The following is a 17,921-nucleotide window of genomic DNA, read 5'->3' as shown; positions in this document are numbered from 1 at the left end:
CAAAAATGTTCAGCATGTCTCTCAGAACATCATTAACTAATGCCTGAAAAACAGCTGGCGCATTGGCGAGACCGAACGGCAGAACCCGGTACTCAAAATGCCCTAACGGAGTGTTAAACGCCGTTTTCCACTCGTCCCCCTCTCTGATGCGCACGAGATGGTAAGCGTTACGAAGGTCCAACTTAGTAAAGCACCTGGCTCCCTGCAGAATCTCGAAGGCTGATGACATAAGGGGAAGCGGATAACGATTCTTAACCGTTATGTCATTCAGCCCTCGATAATCCACGCAGGGGCGCAGAGTACCGTCCTTCTTCTTAACAAAAAAGAACCCCGCCCCGGCCGGAGAAGAAGAAGGCACTATGGTACCGGCGTCAAGAGACACAGACAAATAATCCTCGAGAGCCTTACGTTCGGGAGCCGACAGAGAGTATAGTCTACCTCGAGGAGGAGTGGTCCCCGGAAGGAGATCAATACTACAATCATACGACCGGTGAGGAGGAAGGGAGTTGGCTCGGGACCGACTGAAGACCGTGCGCAGATCATGATATTCCTCCGGCACTCCTGTCAAATCGCCAGGTTCCTCCTGAGAAGTAGGGACAGAAGAAACGGGAGGGATGGCAGACATTAAACACTTCACATGACAAGAAACGTTCCAGGATAGGATAGAATTACTAGACCAATTAATAGAAGGATTATGACATACTAGCCAGGGATGACCCAAAACAACAGGTGTAAACGGTGAACGAAAAATCAAAAAAGAAATAGTCTCACTGTGGTTACCAGATACTGTGAGGGTTAAAGGTAGTGTCTCAAATCTGATACTGGGAAGATGACTACCATCTAAGGCGAACATGGGCGTAGGCTTATCTAACTCTCTGAAAGGAATGTCATGTTTCCGAACCCATGCTTCGTCCATGAAACAACCCTCAGCCCCAGAGTCTATCAAGGCACTACATGTAGCACCCGAACCGGTCCAGCGTAGATGGACCGACAAAGTAGTACAGGATTTTGATGGAGAGACTTGAGTAGTTGCGCTCACCTGTAGCCCTCCGCTTACAGATGAGCTCTGGCTTTTACTGGACATGAATTAACAAAATGTCCAGCAACTCCGCAATAGAGGCACAGGCGGTTGGTGATCCTCCGTTCCCTCTCCTTAGTCGAGATGCGAATCCCTCCCAGCTGCATGGGCTCAGACTCTGAGCCAGAGGAGGGAGATGGTTGCGATGCGGAGCAGGGAAACACCGTTGATGCGAGCTCTCTTCCACGAGCCCGGTGACGAAGATCTACCCGTCGTTCTATGCGGATGGCGAGAGCAATCAAAGAGTCCACATCTGAAGGAACCTCCCGGGAGAGAATCTCATCCTTAACCACTGCGTGGAGTCCCTCCAGAAAACGAGCGAGCAGCGCCGGCTCGTTCCACTCACTAGAGGCAGCAAGAGTGCGAAACTCAATAGAATAATCCGTTATGGACCGTTCACCTTGGCATAAGGAAGCCAGGGCCCTAGAAGCCTCCCTACCAAAAACTGAACGGTCAAAAACCCGAATCATCTCCTCTTTAAAGTTCTGGAACTTGTTAGAGCAATCAGCCCTTGCCTCCCAGATAGCTGTGCCCCATTCTCGAGCCCGGCCAGTAAGGAGTGAAATGACGTAAGCAACCCGAGCTCTCTCTCTAGAGTATGTGTTGGGTTGGAGAGAGAACACAATCTCACACTGCGTGAGAAAGGAGCGGCACTCAGTGGGCTGCCCGGAGTAGCAAGGTGGGTTATTAACCCTAGGTTCTGGAGGCTCGGCAGGCCAGGAAGTAACAGGTGGCACGAGACGTAGACTCTGGAACTGTCCAGAGAGGTCGGAAACCTGAGCGGCCAGGTTCTCCACGGCATGGCGAGCAGCAGACAATTCCTGCTCGTGTCTGCCGAGCATGGCTCCTTGGATCTCGACGGCAGTGTAACGAGCGTCTGAAGTCGCTGGGTCCATTCCTTGGTCGGTTCCTTCTGTCATGCAGGTGAAAGAGGACCCAAAAGCGACTTAACAGAAACAGAGTTTATTTAAGTCCAAACAGGGAATAACAGAAATCCTCTAGTCTGTAGAGGGGAATAACTGGAGAAGCGGCCACAGACTGCAGGTCGCTTCGGGTAGGCGCAGGCCGTAGTAGACAGAGACACCTGCTCACACGCAGCATCTGATGAAGGCAAAAAACACGACAGGGCAGGGCGATACACAATCACAGCAAAAACACGACAGGACAGGGCGAAACGCAATCACAGCATGGTGAATACTAAACAAGGAACCGACGGGACAGGAACGGAACACAAAGGAATAAATAGGGACTCTAATCAGGGGAAAGGATCGGGAACAGGTGTGGGAAGACTAAATGATGATTAGGGGAATAGGAACAGCTGGGAGCAGGAACGGAACGATAGAGAGAAGAGAGAGCGAGAGAGTGAGAGGGGGAGGGGGAGAGAGAGGGATAGAAAGAGGGAAAGAACCCAATAAGACCAGCAGAGGGAAACGAACAGAATGGGGAGCACAGGGACAAGACATGATAATAAATGACAAACATGACATGATATAATTAATACAATACTTTTAAGTAGGACATTTTATTTATTTATTCATTTATTTCAATTTTCTTTTAACCTTTATTTAACTAGGCAAGTCATTTAATGGAAACAAATAAGTATACATTTTCCGTTGTATATAATGACATTATTACACTTGCTTGTTTGCCATACTAGTCTGAGGAGACAATGCATGCCACAACAGCAACTAGCCTACAACAACCAAACGAATGGACAATGTTGATTAGCGGGTGGAATGATGTGTCATGCAAGTTCAAGTGGGAGGCAGGATCAGGTCAGCACAGCACAGAGGATCAAGGACAAGGACGTACAGAATTGTGCACAATTTTAGGGGACCAGTTTTTAGCTCGAGTGCTACTCTCAAAACTACCAGCTGAAATGATACAAAACCATTATAACGCAGCTTTCATTGCTTACATTATACTTCTCGATACCTTTACAATTTCCCGACCCATTACAAGGTTGAGCGCAAATGATGCGCTCCGTGAACTGTGTCGACTGGAGCTCTCTCGCGGAAGACTCAATAAACAGCAAACAAAATTTACTCGCCAGATGAAAGTATTCAATTGAATTGATTAGTTTCGTCTTTTATGTCTGGAGACTTCCTTTGTGTGAACTGAAACTCTATTAAAGTCCTTGAGAAAGTAATGTTCAAAATGACTGTCAGGCTCAGCCTGTAAGATTTCAGCCCTTTAATTTAAATGGACTATCGTATTAAGGTTTCAACATTCTGTTTTTAATTCTTCCTCTGATCTCATTACCGAGCTAAGTGGATGGACCACCGTTTTCCAGCTCGTAGTCTGTTACTAATGGAAAAGTATAATATCTGGACTGGCTGACACTCGAGGACAGGTACTGTCTGATAATCTCACCGCTCATACTGTCTGAAAGAAGTCATTCTGTATTCTCTACCTTATTTCCCAGGTACTTATGTCCAGAGAATGGTCAATGACTAAGCGAAAGTGTAGTATATATTCAGATAGAATTTTATTGACTAGCGAAAATGACATGAGGTCTTAAAGTTAATTTATTGGTACTTAGTCCCTTTTAAGAGGGCTTTCCCGAGCTGAATTGGAATCGGACAAGGACAATGTTTTAGTGACTACAGCTAGAGGACACTTCACTTTGACCATTGTAGTGTGGTGTCTGATAAATGGCTCTCACTCATTTCTTTAGTCTGTGGAACTAGTTGAGAGTGCTTGGTATGTTAATCACATCTTTCTGAATTCAGCTGCCTCCTGTGGATATAAGGTTAACATGAACAGCGGGGGGATAATTCCTTTAGCTGCAAATACTTGACAAGTGACTCATCAAATGTTCTGACTAGGACAGGAAATTGTTTTATGAACATCGCAACTAGGGTGCAAGATTGTTAACTACTTTTTTCTCCATACGCAACCCTGACGTTTTTACTTAACTTTGTTCTTATCAAAACGTATAATACCATGCAGTGTTTGTTTACTTATTAATCCCATCATTGCTGTCACAAATACAATACTATTACTAGTTGTAAAATTGTTTTAAATCTACTATATCAATGAAATCCTGACAAATATACAGACCTTTGGTGCAATTATTTAATACAAATTTAAACTTTGGAGGAACAAGTTTAAAAGTAACAACATGAAAACAACGTCTAAGTATGTAGAATGGCGGTCTTTATTTTCATTAATCTGCTACTGTAGATCCATGAGCAAGCAGTCGGAACAGATTTGAAAATGTTAAAGAGCTTTGATTCCCTTGTTGTCATGTTCTAATATTTATAACTAATTGCTATGGAAGGACAACACTCAAGTCATTGAAGATCCCACACATTCAGTTTCCTAAAAACATACCCTCAAATGGAAATTGGAAATTGCAATTACAGGAAGTGTGTCCTTTGGAAGTTTCAGCACTAAACACCATCAAATTCAGCTTCTGGGGGTTTCCAAAAAATTACAGACTTATCCGGAAATGGAATGAAAAGTGTGGTGTAAAATAGATTCAGCCAGTTTCAATGTCGCAATGACTTTTGATAATTACTATCTACCCTCCAATAATGCTTCAATTGTACCTTTGATTACTACCACATTGTGTGTGTTTTTTGCGTTATTTGTAACTTAATTTGTACATAATGTTTCTGATACCGTCTCTAATGACCGAAAAGAGCTTCTGGATATCAGGACGGCGATTACCCCCCTTGTACTGGACGAAGATTTTTTCTTTAACGAGTCGGATGCGAAGGATTTACTTCAGACACCCGACAAGACCCAAATCCCCGCCATTCATATGAAGATGAGACAGAGATATCAGGAAATTTGGTTGGGGTGCCGTACTTACATACCCCAGCCAGAAGCCATGGATTACAGGCAGCATCCGCACTGAGATTCCGCTTTCAAGGAGTCGGACTCTAACCTGTATGATTATAAGAAATCCCGCTATGCCCTCCGACGAACCATAAAACAGGCAAAGTGTCAATACAAGACTAAGATTGAATTGTACTACACCGGCTGCGATGCTCGTGAAACGTGGCGTGGCTTGCAAACTACAGACTACAAATGGAAGCACAGTCGTTAGCCTACCAGATGAGGTAAAACACTTATATGCTTACTTCAAGGCAAGCAACACTGAAGCATGCATGAGAGCATCAGATGTTCCGGACGACTGTGTGATCACACTCTCCGTAGTCATTGTGAGTAAGACCTTTAAAATGGTCAACGTTCACAAGGCCGCTGGGCAGACCGATTACCAGGACGTGTACTCCGAGCATGCGCTGACCAACTGGCAAGTGGCTTCACTGACGATTTCAACCTGTCCCTGACTGAGTCTGTAATACCAACATGTTTCAAGCAGACCATCATAGTCCCTGTGCCCAAGAACACCAAGGTAACCTGCATCGATGACTACAGACCCGTAGCACTCAAGTCTGTAGCTATGAAGGGCTTTGAAAGGCTGGTCATGGCTCACATCAACACCATTGTCCCAGAAACCTAGACCCACTCCAATTTGCATATCGACCCAACAGATCCACTGATGATGCAATCTCTATTGCACTCGACGCTGCCCTTTCCCACCTGGACAAAAGGAACACCTATGTGAGTATACTATTCATTGACTACAGCTCAGCGTTCAACACCATTGTGCCCAGAAAGCTCATCACTAAGCTAAGGACCCTGAGACTACACACCTCCCTCTGCAACTGGATCCTGGACTATCTGACGGGCCGCCCAAAGGTGGTGAGGGTGGGTAACAACACATCTGCCACTTCTGATCATCAACACAGTGGCCCCTCAGTGGTGCGTGCTCAGTCCCCTCCTGTAGTCCCTGTTCACCCATGACTGCCCGACCAAGCACGACTCCAACACCATCATTAAGTTTGCTAATGACACAACAGTGGTAGGCCTGATCACCAACAACGATGAGACAGCTTATAGGGAGGTCAGAGACAGTGTGGCAGTGTGGTGCCAGGATAACAACCTCTCCACATCAAATCAAATCAAATCAAATGTTATTTGTCACATACACATGGTTAGCAGATGTTAATGCGAGTGTAGCGAAATGCTTGTGCGAACTCCCTCAACGTGATCAAGACAAAGGAGATGATTGTGGACTACAGGAAAAGGAGGACCGAGCATGCCCCCATTCTCTTCGACGATGCTGCAGTGGAGCAGGTTGAGATCTTCAAGTTTCTTGGTGTCCACATCACCAACAAATTATCATGGTCCAAACACACCAAGACAGTCGTGAAGAGGGCACGACAACGTCTATTTCCCCTCAGGATTTCGCATGGGTCCTCAGATCCTCAAAAAGTTATACAGCTGTACCATTGAGAGATGTACCACTGGTTGCATCACTGCCTGGTATGGAAACTGCTCGGCCTCCGACCGCAGGGCACTACAGAGGGTAGTGCGTACGGCCCAGTATATCACTGGGGCCAAGTTTCCTGCCATCCAGGCCCTTTATAACAGGCGGTGTCTGAGGAAGGCCCATTGATGCATTTTATAGTAACTTGGTCCCAATTGATTGGTGATAGGATTATGACGTGCCTTTAGCATTTGCAATATAGTGAGCAGAGGTCAGATTTTTGTACTGTAGTGCTGCTACCTGATAACATTTAATGTTAGGCCATAAATGTTAGTAGTAGTATAATTAAAGGAGGACAGTTTTTTAAAGGCTATAGTCTTATATACCTTAAATAGTGTAATTAGACCTTGCCAACTCTTTTATCAGGGTTGTTACTGTATTCATAGGGGTGGAACTGACCCCTATTGCCAAAGTGTTATAACCATTAATATTAACCATAATACCTGTAAACCATACTATGGTATGGTGAGTACCTCCAATAGTGTACTCAAGGTTAAGCTTTTCTTTCCGTCATCTACAGAACTATATATCCATTATGTTACACAGAAGATAATGAATAATGACCCTACAATAAATGTTTAAGGCATGCTAAAATACCTAATAGATGTATCTATATGTGTGCTTTATCAATTCTGATACAGGTAAATAATCCATTGGTGAAGAACTGTACATTTGGAGTTTCTTATTCATCATACTATATCCTGTGTGATATCACTTTCCTTTGTGCTGATATATATCCTTGAGTTCTTTCTTTCAAAACTGATTACATCACATAATTGAAAAGACAATAGTAAAGTTCTGAATTAACATACAGTAATGTAATTAGAAGAGAAATGAGAAATCCAACAATTTTATGAATCTATCTGGGAGAGAAGATGACAGGTGCATTACGAAAGGCTGAGATGTGATGTGATGTGATGTGTGTGTGTGTGTGTGTGTGTGTGTGTGTGTGTGTGTGTGTGTGTGTGTGTGTGTGTGTGTGTGTGTGTGTGTGTGTGTGTGTGTGTGTGTGTGTGTGTGTGTGTGTGTGTGTGTGTGTGTGTGTGTGTGTGTGTGTGTGTGTGTGTGTGTGTGTGTGTGTGTGTGTGTGTGTGTGTGCGCGTGCGTGCGCTATTTGATTCTCTGCATGTTTGTTTTGCTTCTCTGTATGTCTGAAAGTTTGTTTGTTTAACCTCTGTTTAACTAGGCAGGTCAGTTAAGAATAAACTATTATTTACAATGATGGCAGTAGGTGAAGGGCACACACCATTGTCTTCGACAGAAAATACAGGTTCTTACACCTTTTCTGTTTCTGAGATCTCTAAGTGAGGTGGGAAGCATATGCTCCCATGTTGGTGAATCATCTTACACATAACTATCAGTAACACCACTTACAGTATATGAGTCTGGCTTGTACAATACACAACACATTCTGGCCAGCTAGCAGTATAGGCATTAACTGCAGGGTCCTCCTGCTCACTTGGGCTTTGTGAGTACACTACACCATCCCTGCCAATAGATTTCATCCGTCCACCTCTACAAGATCAGAACAGGAAGAGACATTTGACCGAGGTCTCATTGGGGAGAATCCAGAACAATGGATAAGTTCATCTTAATGTGTGTATGATTACCCCCGGCTTCACTCTTTGGCAGGAGGGCCGACGGCCGGAACGTGAGAGCAGAAGATGGTGCAATAATTTGGAGAATGGTCCCTTTAATGGGATTGGAGTATTTAAAAAAAGAGTCTATGTACTTTGCAGATAAGGGGACTGTTTATCCTGTTAATGTGTCACTTTAAATACATTAGGCCCTTTTTGGCTGGCTGCCTCCCTAATCCCAAATAGCATGAGACACACCATTTATAGATCCTCACATAAATTAGAGTGGCATTGTTTTGGGTAATGAAACTCAATTTCCTTGTAAGAATAGGGTTTTTGGTTGAAACCAAATGATATCACTACTCAATTGTGTATTAAATCCCTTAATTTGGGGGCACTTTGGGTTTTACAGCGTTGTTAAGGTGCTGGGGCTTATTATTGGATGTAAAACAGAGGTGACCTTGGGCTGCTGGGCGAGAGACAGAGAGATGGCTTAGGAGGAGTTTGTGTGCTCTATAGAGGAGAGAGATACATAGGGCTCAATGCAGCATGTCAGCAGCGGTAGACAGCAGGCCACTATTAGTTGACTTATACTGTGTGTGCTCCTAAAGGTCAGTCAGTTCTACCATAAAAATAACACCCCCTCTGTTCTATAATTCCTGGGTCTCTATGCACTTGTCTACTTCTATGTTTTAGTGTGTATTATATGAATGGGAAAAGAACCAGGATCTGTTGTAACATGGTTGTAAACTATCAAAAAAAGATCTACAGTAGGTTTTATTTGTATGAATATATTATCCTATAATTTGCATTATCTCGTCCAGTTTTATACAGCAAGGCCATAAACCTGAGTTCATCTGTATGTCCCTATCGCTGACGTCCTCTGTAAAGCTCTTGTTACCTAGGTTACGTCATAAAGCACCTATTTTATACCATAAATCAGATGGTCCCTGATGGAGTGAACCTTTTTATAAGTAGAGTCTGAAATGTGTTTGGTTCCTGCTAGAGGCGGTGGGCACTGCCCAGCAATGCTTGCTGCTGGCTCTGTGATTGAGCACAGTTTGAGTTGGCGTGGGTTTTGGGGTAAAGATGGACCTTTGGTTCCACTGACTCAACTGATTGTTAATAACTTATTCTCACCGGACCCTAGCCCCAGGGGAAGTCCTAGACACTGGTAGAATCCAATTATCCCACGGGATCTCCTGTTTTCTATTTGAAGTGATCGCTGTCATTTGTACCTCATCAGCAATTAGCAGCAGAGCCCGAAAAAACATTCTGTGGCATAGGGCAGACATATTTCAGCATAATTATATCTTGGAGAAATCCCACTGTCGGTGTTGCAACGGTAATGCAGCAGTACATTACTAAAGATGATTAGGGTCAAGCAGCTTTAAAAATTAATCTGTGGAGATGGCAGATGGCAATGGTGTGCGGGTGGTACAGAGGTCACGACCAGGTCTTCCACTAGGAAGTGATGAGTCGTCAAAATTGGAGACCGCTGTGCTGACTGTGTTGAGCAGTGCAGCAGGCAGTGCAGAGGCAGCTGTCACAGCAGAAGGACCCCACTGACAGGGAGAGACACCTGGTGACAGATCTTTATGTCTGGGAGACAGAGGGTAATTTTGACTGCCTTTGTGCAATGCCCATGTCATATGTTCATGTCATATAGGGGAATATTACTCTGTCATATAATATCATTTTATGGTATATTGTATTCATCCTGATTCTATTTGCCTGTGCTGTAGATGTATCTTGCACATATCAAATGATTGCTCTTTCAACTAGCTTACTTGACCACAATACAATAACATCAAGCCCATTGTTATTTTACCTCCATGAATCTTTGTATTTGCTGCTTGTCTCCTGACCCTTAATTAATGATGACTGGCCAGGAACTGAATATGACATTGATGGCCTCTCTCATGCCCATGATCTCTCTCTCTCTCTCTCTCTCTCTCTCTCTCTCTCTCTCTCTCTCTCTCTCTCTCTCTCTCTCTCTCTCTCTCTCTCTCTCTCTCTCTCTCTCTCTCTCTCTCTCTCTCTCTCTCTCTCTCGCTCTCTCTCTCACTCTCTCCACCCTGGTTGACATTATTAGCTGTTCAGTCCTGACTGGGAGAATATGATCTCTCTCTCTCTCTCTCTCTCACTCTCTCCCCCCTGGTTGACATTATTAGCTGTTCAGTCCTGACTGGGAGAATATGATCTCTATCTCTCACTCTCTCTCCCCTGGTTGACATTATTAGCTGTTCAGTCCTGACTGGGAGAATATGATCTCTCTCTCTCACTCTCTCCCCCCTGGTTGACATTATTAGCTGTTCAGTCCTGAATGGGAGAATATGATCTCTCTCTCTCACTCTCTCTCCCCTGGTTGACATTATTAGCTGTTCAGTCCTGACTGGGAGAATGTGATCTCTCTCTCTCTCACTCTCTCTCTCACTCTCTCCCCCCTGGTTGACATTATTAGCTGTTCAGTCCTGACTGGGAGAATATGATCTCTCTCTCTCTCTCTCTCACTCTCTCCCCCCTGGTTGACATTATTAGCTGTTCAGTCCTGACTGGGAGAATATGATCTCTCTCTCTCTCTCTCTCACTCTCTCTCCCCTGGTTGACATTATTAGCTGTTCAGTCCTGACTGGGAGAATGTGATCTCTCTCTCTCTCTCTCTCACTCTCTCCCCCCTGGTTGACATTATTAGCTGTTCAGTCCTGACTGGGAGAATATGATCTCTCTCTCTCTCTCTCTCACTCTCTCACCCTGGTTGACATTATTAGCTGTTCAGTCCTGACTGGGAGAATATGATCTCTCTCTCTCTCTCTCACTCTCTCCCCCCTGGTTGACATTATTAGCTGTTCAGTCCTGACTGGGAGAATATGATCTCTCTCTCTCTCTCTCTCTCTCTCTCTCTCTCTCTCTCTCTCTCTCTCTCTCTCTCTCTCTCTCTCTCACTCTCTCTCCCCTGGTTGACATTATTAGCTGTTCAGTCCTGACTGGGAGAATGTGATCTCTCTCTCTCTCACTCTCTCTCTCACTCTCTCCCCCCTGGTTGACATTATTAGCTGTTCAGTCCTGACTGGGAGAATATGATCTCTCTCTCGCTCTCTCTCTCACTCTCTCCCCCCTGGTTGACATTATTAGCTGTTCAGTCCTGACTGGGAGAATATGATCTCTCTCTCTCTCTCTCCCCCCTGGTTGACATGATTAGCTGTTCAGTCGTGACTGGGAGAATATGATCTCTATCTCTCACTCTCTCTCCCCTGGTTGACATTATTAGCTGTTCAGTCCTGACTGGGAGAATATGATCTCTCTCTCTCTCTCTCACTCTCTCCCCCCTGGTTGACATTATTAGCTGTTCAGTCCTGACTGGGAGAATATGATCTCTCTCTCTCTCTCTCTCTCTCTCTCTCTCTCTCTCTCTCTCTCTCTCACTCACTCTCCCCTGGTTGACATTATTAGCTGTTCAGTCCTGACTGGGAGAATGTGATCTCTCTCTCTCACTCTCTCTCTCACTCTCTCCCCCCTGGTTGACATTATTAGCTGTTCAGTCCTGACTGGGAGAATATGATCTCTCTCTCGCTCTCTCTCTCACTCTCTCCCCCCTGGTTGACATTATTAGCTGTTCAGTCCTGACTGGGAGAATATGATCTCTCTCTCTCTCTCTCCCCCCTGGTTGACATGATTAGCTGTTCAGTCGTGACTGGGAGAATATGATCTCTATCTCTCACTCTCTCTCCCCTGGTTGACATTATTAGCTGTTCAGTCCTGACTGGGAGAATATGATCTCTATCTTCACATAGATGGCATGGCAGGATGTTAGGATCCAACTGTGCCGCCGGAATTTAGCACATTTCAATGCCTTGAAGCATGCTCCTTCTCCTCACTATGCATTTTAATTGTATGCATGTTTAATGGCCTTTACGTCCACGAATGCCAACTATTTCATTAGGGAGTGTTATAAAGACATTGGGGTGGCTTTAAGTTGTTAAGTGTTTAATTTCAATGGGAAGTGCACAGTGTTGGGGAAGCTACTCAAGCTACCAATTACTTCACACTGAAATAAGTTAAGCTACACTAAAGCTAACCCTATGAAAAAATAAAAAATAGTTTACTTAACTAATGTTTATTTTGTTCGGTTCTAATTCTCAGAGTAAAAAACTCAACAGACACTATGAAAGCCTAACAAAGTTTAATTTTTCTCAGAGGATCAATACAGCTGCATTTGACAAAACATGTTTCCATCAAAAAAAAGTATATATTCTCCAATTTAGATGCACTCCTCCTTCTCTCCAATCCTTACATCTTTTATGCTTCGACAGGAAGACGAAGTGATGGGGTAATAGACTGTTCCTTCTTCCGTAAGGTGACCTGACCTCAACCCCCTTGTTGCCTAATCCATGGCTCTCTCCCCTTATCAATGCCGGCCACATGTGATCGCTTCCCTGCCCAACTCACGACTGTCATGGTGCCTGGTACCAGACTGTGTCTCTTCTCCTCCCAGAGGATCCCTCCCATAGGATCCCTGATGGCTAACAATATCATTATCCTGACATAATGTAAACGTTATACATGACCCTCTCTCCCTCAGTGACGTGAATAAGTATATTTCACATTCTCAGAACCCAACACTTTGAAAAAGTAATTTAGTTCATCCAAACTACTTTGTGAAACATGATCATCTGTAAATCTGAAATGTCATAGACTATAAATTGCAAGAACAGGTCAATCTGGGGTCATATGTTAACAGAATGTGTCATTTAGCCTATTAAACACATCAACGATGTATTAAGTGAGAATTAGGCAGGTCTGATGCTGAAAAAGAAAGGAAATGATTGCCTACTGTTGGGTTCTAGCTTGAAATATACTCATTCATGTACCATACTAAAACGTATCGATTACTTTACATATGTAAGGAATGTATATGGTGGGGTCAATAATGGAGGATGGATAAGAACTAGGTGTATGGAAAGTTATTGAGTGAGGAAGGGGGAGTGCAGAAGGTTTACATTCTGTCAACATGTTATTGTTAATTCTCATGGCTCCTAAGGAGGGAGGCAAAGGGGAACAGTCTGGTTTCAGTCACTGATAAAGAAGGACAGTCGTGGGTTTGGGAGGAGCAAGGAATTTGTCCCGAGTTCAGGTCAGATGAAGTGAGAAGGAACAATCCTATCCCACAAACAAATATACTTCCACACCCACGAAGGTTCTAGCATGAGGCAGGGCCATGACTACACCAGTGAGAGGAACCAATTCAGTTCCTGACTAGCAACAGAGATGTACTGGCTGTCTAGATGTGCAAGGAGTTGACTCCACCTGGTACGAGGGTATAGTTATAGGTACTTGTGTAAACATGTTTTTGTCTTTGCAGCTGTATGACCCAGTGGGTGAATAAACTTGATTTGAGCTTTTTCTAGTCATCCGTGAGGTTTTACTCTGCTTGGTCAGAACCTACAGTAACACTATTTAACCCAAACCATACTCATAGTGTGTAGTGCCAGTAGTTAGCTACACCACTACATGGCAGAAAAAGTAATTAAGTAAACTACTGAAAACACTACCTAGATTTGAATTCAGTTCAACTACCGCCAAGCTACTGCAAAATGTAATTAAATCACTAGTTGAACTACATGTAGTTCACTACTCTTCAACACTGGAAGTGTGGCACAGCAGCCTTTCGGTAAATGCCGTATTTGCCTAAATATCCGATATGTCACGTCAACTCTTTTGGAAATGGTAATTGGTCAATTCTTAACAGGTATTAGCATTTTCTGAATGGGAGTCGTGACAACCCCCCATTTGGTGACAAATCAAATATGTATTTCTACGAGAGTATTCATAATTTTCCCTGATACAGTATGTGGGGAAGGTTTTCGTGTGTTGAAAGTAGACTTTACTCTCAATACTCAGTTTGAAAAGTGAGGCCGTTCAGAGTGGACATTAGAAATGTCTAAAACCTGAACACAGTGAGATGTGTTTGATATGTGTAATGAATCAGGTAACAGGCTCCGACAGTACTGATGAGGCGCTGACTGACACCGTCGTCTATCCTCTCTGCATATTGAGCTGATATGTTTAGATGAATCTAAAAGGTTATGGAAGTCTATCATTATTGTCGCTTATGAATTATTAAACGTGCAGCTGCCCATAATATTATGACGGGCATGGCAGGGTGAGGCGCTAGGCTAGGCAGCAGCGTTATCGGAGGACTCGCTGGCTGGCTTGCCATGCCACATGGTTAATGACAAGCAGCATAGTGCCTTAAGGGTGCCAGCTTTCATCAGGGTAAGCAGACGACACAGCCTTGTTACTGAGCTGACAAACTGTCACAGCACTGTCAGCCCACGCGGTTACTGACTCCATGCAGCTATGATCACCTTTAAACTGATGAGAACGACCTTTGGGGAGGACGTGTGTGTGCGTATATATGTGTGTGTGTGTGTGTGTGTGTGTGTGTGTGTGTGTGTGTGTGTGTGTGTGTGTGTGTGTGTGTGTGTGTGTGTGTGTGTGTGTGTGTGTGTGTGTGTGTGTGTGTGTGTGTGTGTGTGTGTGTGTGTGTGTGTGTGTGTGTGTGTGTGTGTGTGTGTGTGTGTGTGTGTGTGTGTGTGTAGGTCACAAAAATCTGCTTGTTTAGTGTATCTCACTCCATTTGTATCTGTGTGCATCTGTCTCGTCTATGTGTATCTATAACCGTGACCTCAGCTTTACAACGATAATTCAAAACATTGTTTTACAGCATGTGTGCTACCGGTATTCATTTTTCTAAAGAGAGAGATGAATAATCGTTATAACCTTCACAAGCATTCTTCAAAATCCACCTCAGCTTCAACACCGAGTGCTTCCTCAGTTGCTGCCACACTCTTTTTATTCTAGTATGAAATAACATTTCAATTGCCGTTACGAACACTGATCAAGGTAAAGGTCACATTTATGAATGATAACCAACACATTTCATCATTCTAACAAAACAAAGGTCAGCCTGCTGACATTAACTGAACGCTGTGTTCAAGGATTTCTAATGGTAGTGTGGACAAAGAGGACTTTAGCCATGTCGGTCACAGTAGCTTTGGTGTTATTCTGCATCCCAGTATTTCACACCCTCGGGAGAAGTGGGTTTATTCACAGCTCACTAGACAACACTCTTTGTATCTATTATCATAAACTGTTGCATTGTTCATTTTTAGAGGGAACAGATTGTTCACTGGCATCTAAAGGAAAACTAATATTGGTGGAGATTAAATCAGTTCTCATTTTCAGAAATACTTAGTTATTTCACAGTGTGAATTTCATTCTAACAATGGAAACAAACTTGTACAACTGGTTGCTTACATTTGAAAAGGCCGTTAAGAATAATAATACATGTATTTTGTCCATTCTTCCTTCATAATAAAATCTTGCATGTTGATTTTAGAGAAACGTCATCTCTTCAAAACACCCAACATGGTGGACTAAAATGAGCGAAAATGAAAATCAATGGCTGAAATACAATATTACATATACTATACGTACAGGCCATAGCAACTGTGATTGGGTACTGTGCGTCGAGCCACTTTGAGTACAGCCCTGGTAATAAGTGGTATACTGAGTGTTCAGTAGATTTCACTCAGGGTCATCTGGGCTACCTTCAGATGCATCAGTCTAGAATAACTAGGCTTTATCAAAGATTTGGGCAAGCTCCAAACAATCCCGTCTACTCTGTTCTGCAAGCTTAATGTGATCACGAGTGGGTAAACTGGAAAAGGATGTTACTCTAAAAACAGTTTGCCTTTTTTTTAAAATGTTTTGCTATAGGTTTTACTGTAACCTTGGTAACTATTGGTACCTTGGTCGGTATTGATGCGATACGGCATTCGCCTCACTCTAGAGAAGAGAGCTCTAATGGTTCAACCGTTCTCTTTCTCATTCTCTTTGTGTAAAGTAAGCCATGCTTCTCCCCTGCTCTCAGGGGCTTGTGTAATGGCTGCAATGACGCACCTCAGGGTTGTCCTTTCTCTCCGCTGGGTAGACATTCCATCCCTGACACCCTTGCTGGGAGCTTACATGCTTCAACCTCGTCTTCCCACACACAGGCATGCAAACTAACCAACACACACACACATACACACATACACACACACACACACACACACACACACACACACGCACACACACGCACACACACACACACACACACACACACACACACACACACACACACACACACACACACACACACACACACACACACACACACACACACACACACACACACACACACACACACACACACACACACACACACACACACACACACACACACACACACACACAACAGCCTCTGTATCCTGCTAACGTCTCAATGTTTGCCCAATAACAACACTCATGGCATGCTTTTGTCTTTGTACAGTGTCCACCCAAGTGATTACCAGCCAAAACGGCTCTGTTATATCTGTCCCCCTCTATTCGTTTAAATGGCTGCCTCTGTTGAGTGCCACCTCTTTGTTAGACCTGAGAACATCCTCTTTCAAGCTCAATAGCCAAATCTCCAAATATGAGAAGCTGCAGATTAAACACAGCAATGTGCTTGAAATTTCACAGCCTACTAACTTTAATCCTACTATTGCACAGTCAGCAACCATTTATGAGAGGGAAAGATGCTGAAAGCGGACTTTCTGGAGGCTTTTGAAAAGTTTCCCACCTGATTGTCCTATGAGGAGCCAAAAATGTAGATCCCTGTACAATAATACAGTGGTTAGCATGTCCTCCAGCTCATCCTCTATATGGCTGTTTTAGTGTTCATGGTAGATGATCATACTGCCCATGTTAATGAAGTTCTGATACAGCGATAGCACAAAGGAATAGAAAATTAAGGACTTGTCCACAAATCTGTCAAAGAATCTGGACTCTTTAGTGTGGTATCAGAGAGCATCCCATACTGTGCCATATCAAGTCACTCTACTTCTACCCCTGTCCTTCAAGCCCTAGCGATCCTGATGTATGTGTGTGCCCTGTACTGGAAGGGCAGTGGTAGTGATGAGGGCAGCTCACAGAGTACTCCTCTCCTGCCGTGTCCACTGACCCAGAGTCAGTAAGTTAATGACCAGCGCCACTGAAAGCCATCCCTCATTCTGTACCTGCCACTGGTCTGGGAGCAGCTCCCATCCCCCTGTCACTGCCCTTGTCACCCACCCCTGACAAATACTGTATCAAGCACATAGCTCCCAGAGGCTGTCTCAGTACCCAGCGACCACATAGCCCCAGTAGTCGATAGCATCACAGTCCTGTGCTTTGATCCCTATCTGGCCAACTTGGCTTTTTTTCCTCCCTGCTTTTATTTCTCCCACCAACCTGCCCACTAAATCTAATCTCGCTTGGCTTTGTTAAAATCTTTCAAGGTTGCGGCTGGTCTTTTTGGATTCCTTTCACGCTGCCTTCTTTCCCTTTTCAATTGTTTTGGTGTCGCAGCTCTTTACGCTGATGCCAATGGCATGTTCACGCTCATGTATTCATTAGTATTCATTAGTATTCATTAGTATTCATTAGGTTTACAGGACTTTTGATGATTTGCGGAGAGCGCAGTGAGGCAACGTTTTCTCCAGTGCTAGTGACAATAAAATGGAATCCTAGGTGACGGTTAACGGACGGAATGACACCCGTTGTCTTATCCCCATGTGTTTAGTACACTACTCATTTGAATTATGTATACACATAAGCGGCATGCAAGCAAAGTCTAAGCTATCCACTGTCTGTTGATACCTCTAGGGGGGCAGCCGAGTCTTGACCTTAAGAGAGAGCAAGCTCTTCACTGGAATGTTAATGAAAACTTACCACAGACTTCTGGGTCACCGCTGAACTTTCACTTCACTTTCGCCACAGATGCATGTTCCTCTCACAGACACAGATAAACACACACATAAGTGCACACACTTGTTTACAAACACACACACACACA

At 43.9% G+C, this 17,921-nt stretch overlaps 1 protein-coding gene across 1 annotated transcript in view; it reads left to right on the top strand.

The window, feature by feature from the left end:
• The window catches only part of LOC124007025 (astrotactin-2-like), a 528,751-nt gene that overhangs the window by 77,082 nt on the left and 433,748 nt on the right, over positions 1–17,921 (top strand). The gene's annotated exons all lie outside the window — the stretch shown is intronic.

This window comes from Oncorhynchus gorbuscha, linkage group LG20 (genome assembly GCF_021184085.1).
Source record: "Oncorhynchus gorbuscha isolate QuinsamMale2020 ecotype Even-year linkage group LG20, OgorEven_v1.0, whole genome shotgun sequence".
Classification (NCBI taxonomy): domain Eukaryota; kingdom Metazoa; phylum Chordata; class Actinopteri; order Salmoniformes; family Salmonidae; genus Oncorhynchus; species Oncorhynchus gorbuscha.
The sequence above is the reverse complement of the archived record's forward strand: the minus strand, read 5'-3'. Positions and strand labels throughout refer to the sequence as shown.